Raw genomic sequence first — 6569 nt, forward strand, 5'->3', positions numbered from 1 at the left:
CCAGAGCAAGACCCCCAGTACCTATACTGTTTCATACAGGAGATGGCAATCAACCTTTTCGTCTATCATCAGCTTATTGGAAAGACATTTAAGATGCTCTGTCTCTTCACAATAAAACTGAATGAATTCCACATCAGCCTCTCAGTATATTACCGCGGGTTACTGATACAATCTGTCCAGACATGATGTTGTGTTAGCCAGGTTGCATGTGTGTTGACTCTTATTTGACTGCTATTAAACCATCTGATCTGTCAACACCTGCCAGCGGCGCGGCGTGCATCAAAGATCCATCTGCTGCGGATATCTGCCTTGATGAAGGTAGCATTTCCTGATCTCCCCCTGTTCATCTCCTTCTCCCTCTGGAAACAGGGTATGTTGAGTAAAATAAAAACAAAGACTAATACAGTAATAAACACCGAACTGCACACAGAGCTGCTCCTTGAAACAGCCATGAAAACGGCTGGTAACTGGATTTCTGCTCTCAACATTAATACTGCGCCAGAGAGGCTACGATGAGAGAGGGTGTCCAGCTCTCCAATGTCGAAATCACTTTAAGACCTTTGTGGGCCTTCAGGACTAAAATGGCTAAACATAACACCTCATTCTGAGAGTGGCTTTTTCACACCGCGGCAATGATATCTTGGCTGCACAGCCTGGCAGTGGGAGTGTGTGTGAGTGTGTGTGTCAGTGATTGGTTTCTGTTTTATGGACTGGCTAGCAGGGAGCTAGTAATCCGTAGAAATAAATCTGCTTTATTTGACCTTAGTGTTAACTCCAATAAAATACACTTTACTGCAGAGAGGACACATGCACGTACTCATGCACACACATGTGCATGGAGAGCCATCGGGTCATAGCTGGCCACTAGACAACATTTATAAGGACACGGAGAGGGAGAACCTCTCTCTACCAGCGTCCACCTTCGGTCCTCCGGCTAATGAAACCGCAGCCTGCAGCCCTGTTCCCCGGTTATAGACACTGGGGACACTGGGGAAGTTAAGCACATGCACTTTATACACTCTTTAATGGTCTACAATCTTTTCACAATGACATCTTTCCTTGTGTTTACCATTTACTGTTTCAAATACTTGAATGCACTCCCTGACTCTTCAGCTGGGGTATAATACACACTGTCAAATGGCTGTGATAACGAGTAAGAGTTAACGTTATGTTCCCTAACGCTTTTATTACATCATACTCATAATTCCAAGAGCATTTTAATAACACATGCCTGGCAGTTCATATGAAATAACTGTGTGTCGGAACTGAATAGGCCTCCCAGATGGTACTGGAAGATGAGACAAGCTGGACTTGTGGCTGCCATCAGAAATGGAGGCCAGACGCATAACTGTTTTTGACTGAATCATTTGACCTTTTTGGTATCAGTCACACATTATCCTCAAGATCATTGAATTCAGATGATTCAGATTTTCTTTTCAGTATATGGTGCCATCAGTGAACCACCACTAGAGGGGGAAAAGCTGGATGCACTTTAGTGAAACAGTGTTTGATTAGACAAGGGGTCGGCAACCCAAAATTTTGAAAGAGCCATATTGACACAAAAAAACACAAAAAACAAATATGTCTGGGGCCGCAAAAAATGAAAAGTCTTGTATAAGCCTTAGAATGAAGGCAACACATGCTGCATGTAGCTATATTAGTTATAACTGGGGGAACTGGGGGATTTTTTTTCATTATGCACTTTGAGAAAAGTCGAAATGTTGAGAAAAAAAGTCGAAATGTTGAGAAAAAAGTCATATGTTGAGAAAAAATTCGAAATGTTGAGAAAAAATTCGAAATGTCGAGAAAAAATTTGAAATATCGAGAAAAAAGTCAAAATGTCGAGAAAAAAGTCGAAATGTTGAGAAAAAAAAGTCGAAATCGAATCTTCCAGCTCCTCCCGAGTGACAGAGCTTCTCAAAGGGAGATTCCCTCTAAGGGAGCATCCAGCCAGCCTGCGGGGGAAACTCATCTCGGTCGCAATCTTGTCCTTTCGGTCATTACCAAAAGTTCATGACCATAGGTGAGGGTGGGAGCGTAGATTGACCAGTAAATTGAAAGCTTCCACTTTCGACTCAGCTTCTTCTTCACCATGACGGTCCGGTACACCGACCGCATAACTGCGGACACTGCACCGATCCGTCTCTCAATTTCACGCTCCATCTTTCCCTCACTCGTGAACAAGACCCAGAGACAAGACCTCTTCACCCACCTGGAGAGGGCAAGCCACCCTTTTCTGCTGGACTGGTTGGGCAAATTCCCATGAACCCTCAAGCACCCTGTGGAGTGTGTAGAGCTGGTCCAGTGTTCCACGACTGGGATGAAAACCGCACTGTTCCTCTTGAATCCGAGGTTCAACTATCGGATGAATTCTCCTCTCCGAACCGAAGGCGCAGCGACCCTCTCGTTCACCAGTGTCGGGCCATAACCCCAAAAACCTCAAACTAGGTTTCACCCTTAACCTTCCAATCATGGAATGGAAGAATGTGTATAGGCTCAAATCGGTACTGAATGTAGGGGTTTGGAAGGGTAATACCCATATCTACCTCCAAACACTACCGCTTGTGGCTTTCCATGATGACGATCCTTCACTTTACCTCATTCCTAATGTAGACTTATGCACAAAGAGTAGAGACATCCATTGGGTGTTCCTGAGTAACCCCTTTTTACTACCTCTGCGGGTTGAGAGGCAAGTCTCCGGAACAGAAGTGTGAAGGCAAAATCTCTGCTAGGGATGAAGGGATGGAAACAAATGTAGCAAGATCTGGAGATCATTGGTTGGTTAGCACACCTGCGGCAGAGGCGCTGATATCGCATAACCGCTATGACACAGCCACAAGACTTACCCTTCCAAACCAAACAATATTCTTAGACATCCCCAAAGGAGCTACCATTCACATCGGTAACGTCATCATCCATCACCTCAGTGCTGACCTTCACGAAACAGAAATGGAGGTGATGGATGCATTTCAGGGTTACAATTTAATAGGGGTGTAATGATATATCGTGCTACAAAATTTTGCAATACAATAACGTCACGATACATGTCGTGGAGTTGACAAACTGTAGCGCGATATTGGGTTATTAATATTAATATATTGTGTTGACTAGTAACGCAAATCCTATTGGTGCAGCGGGATCACGTGACGACCGCGCCTCGACCCGAGGACGAAAATCTTACTACGCTCAGAAGAAACTAGTACCGTTTTGCGTCCCGATCACGGGACTCTTGCGGGGTTTTGAGCTCTGAACTTTTACTTATAAGTTGAGCATGAATACATTTTTTTTATGATGTAAAGATTGTGTCGTCCCCAAAGGTGTGAGGATGAAACGATAACGGGTTCACCTTACGGCCTCAGGCTGGAGCAGGTGAAGCTCTTAGCTCTGGCAGAAGATAAATAACAGTCATGTTGCATTTGGAGTTTGAGACTTTTCATAGTTTATTTATTTTTACTTTTATTTATTCATTTATTTATTTATTTAATTTATAAGTTGTTAAATTTCTGGAAAAGAAAAAAGTTAAATCATACATGAGAGAAACTATTCAGTTTGTGGCAAAATATTTGTACTTGTATGAAACTGAAGATGCATAATGCAAACCTGACATTTACTTTTAGTTCAGTTTGTGGAAAATGGTTGGCCTGGCTTTCTCTTTAAAACTTAAACAGTTATAAAGCATTACAAACTGTAACAATAGGGCAAACGCACAGTATTGTTTTGTATTTTGTGTCTTTCAAATAAAAGACAATTTTTTCCAGTCATATGTTCCTCATTCAAGGTTGTTAAAAAAATACTGCTATAATATCGTATCGTTATCGTGACCTCAATATCGTGTATCGTACCGTATCGTGAGATTAGTGTATTGTTACACCCTACAATTTAACCATTGATGACACCTCAGAGCAACAAATTCTGACAGAAGGAACCAAATTTGTTTTGCCAAGCGATTAGCATGCAGTGAGCACCTGGTTAGCATGGTCACTTTTACGCTACTCTTTGGTAGTTGGGTTATGATCACCTATCGTGCAGCTATCACCGCACGAGTACTTTACAAGCGCATCAAAGACCTGGAGGCCAAACTAATCTCCATTACCTTCATAACACCTTGGTTTAACTAACTAACCTAACTCTGAGCTCTGAGGCCTAACTAGCCTCGATTTTAAGACCAAATTGTCGTAATGTTGACTGCATGGTCTTAAAATATGGAAATTACTCCAAAGCCCAGCGCGCTTTGCAGTTAATTGCCCTTTTGGGGGGAGGGCAAGGAAGCTGCTCACAGCACGGCGGAGCGTAAAATCAGAAATCTGTGGACCGGGTCCAGAACCACGAGTTCCACCACCACCAGGACGCCGCCGACTACCTCCAGAAATGTTCAAAGTAAAAGACAAAAACAGAGAGAATGAAGAACAGAGAAAGGAGAGGGGGCAGGCCAGGACGTCAGCAAGCACACAGCAGACATCCATACAGGCAGGTGGAAGCAGCAGTGGGATGATCAGAGGGGGGGACCACAGGTCAACACGCAGCTCCTGAAGCTCCGGCCTGCAAACATGCACAGAAGAGGAAAAAGGGGGCAGCACAACAAACTACAAGAACGATGGACAAAAATGATGGCTTATGATTGTGTTTTGTTTATTACTGTGTAACGCACCAATGGTCTCTCAAGGGGACCGACGGCCGTTACGTTTGTATTATTATAGCGTTACGTTTATTGTTATATTGTTCGGGGCCCGTGTAAGTGGACCCATATAACGTATTCCCTCACCACCGAAGAGGTTCGTGCTCCTGTTTCCCTGTCAAAAGCTTGAGCGTGGAGGGTTCAACCCCAGACACTGGCTCCTGAGTGGGAAACAGCAGAGCGATAAAGGTACCGGTGGTGAGAGATCACGGCAGTTTCCTTCCCTCCTTACGGGTTATTAAACCTTTGAGCCCCAACCCCAGGCCTGGCTCCAGGGAGGGGCCCCGGTGATGTCCGGGCGATGTAACGGCCCCTGATACATTAGCTGTTGTGTGACTGACGAAGACTTATAGTACAAAAACTAACAATGTAGTTCTGTAACATCAGACAATAATCAAAATAATAATATATAATGACCGAAATTTGTTTTAAAACACGTCCTCTTCATCCAGTTCGAGTGCATCTGATGCGATCTCCTTCGTTTTTTCCCGGTTAAAGTTAGTTTTTTTTTGTTTTTTTTTTTAAATATCTTTATTTACAAACAACAAGGCATCAAAATGCTTCAAGGAACAGGTGCATTTGAGAGAAAACAGAAGGAAAAGAAAATAAATAAATGAAAAAGAAAATAATTAAAGGGGCTAGGGCTTATCCAATAAATTATCTTCAACAATGATGTTCAAAAGTTGTATTGCATTTCTTTTTGTCATGGGCTTTAGAAAAGTGAAGGAATTTGTTATGGAATACACAAAATCGAGGTTTCACTTGCATATACTTGGACTTGTGGATATGGAATTTACACAGAATTATGATATTATTATTATCAGAAAGTCATCATTGGTATTGTCCATCGAAAGTCCAAAAATAATAGCTTTTCGTGAGAAGTCCTGCAGAGAAGTCCAGTTCATTCCTTTTCAATCCAATTCAAAATCATCTGTCCATCCTTTCATTTTCTCGTCCTGTTTCATATGGAGCTAGAACAGTCTCATAATTCGCAAATGCACACACCGTTTCACAAATGCACAGGACAAAATTCACAAATGCACACCGTTTCACAAATGCACACAGCGATTTGCAAATGCACACACTGTTTCACAGGACAAAATTCACAAATGCACACACACCAATTCGCAAATGCACACACCGTTTCAAAAAATGCACAGGACAAGTTTCACAAATGCACACACCGATTCGCAAATGCACACACCATTTCGCAAATGCACAGGACAAGTTTCACAAATGCACAGAACAATTCACACATGCGTAGGACAAGATACACAAATGTATTTTTGATGCACACAGAAATATTAACTGATTTACAAAAGTTTTTTTTGTCTGTGAGCTGCGCTGGATTTGCGTGTGACTTTTGAGACTCCCCTGACGTGACTCGATCCACAAATACGTTTTGTTAACACAGAAGGATCTGTAACCAATCAGATCTCTTCCTTTGTTTCAGCCAATCATAAGAGCGCACCCCATATTGGGGACGACTTACTCATAAACCAATCAGATTAAAGGGGCGGATACACCTGCTGTCTGAACTGCGTTAGCGCTGTTCGCATTTGTGAATTTTGTCCTGGATCGTTGTGTGCATTTGTGAATTTTGTCCTGTGCATTTGTGAAACGGTGTGTGCATTTGCGAATTATGAGACTGTTCTAGCTCCATAGTTTCAGTCCCGTTCAGGAGGATCACGAGGATCTGTTGGTCTCAGCCGTCGAGGCAAAAGGCAGGATACACCCTGGACAGGTTGCCAGCCCAACGCAGAGTCCCAGGCAAAATTCACGTGATGAGTGTTCATAAAGGTGAACAAACAGATTTAAAACCTTAAAGGGGAGCTATTATGGCATTTAATGTATATTTTAAACAGGCCTTGAATGTCTTAAAAACAATCTAAAG

The sequence above is a fragment of the Cololabis saira genome, chromosome 7 (assembly GCF_033807715.1).
Source record: "Cololabis saira isolate AMF1-May2022 chromosome 7, fColSai1.1, whole genome shotgun sequence".
Taxonomy (NCBI): Eukaryota; Metazoa; Chordata; class Actinopteri; order Beloniformes; family Belonidae; genus Cololabis; species Cololabis saira.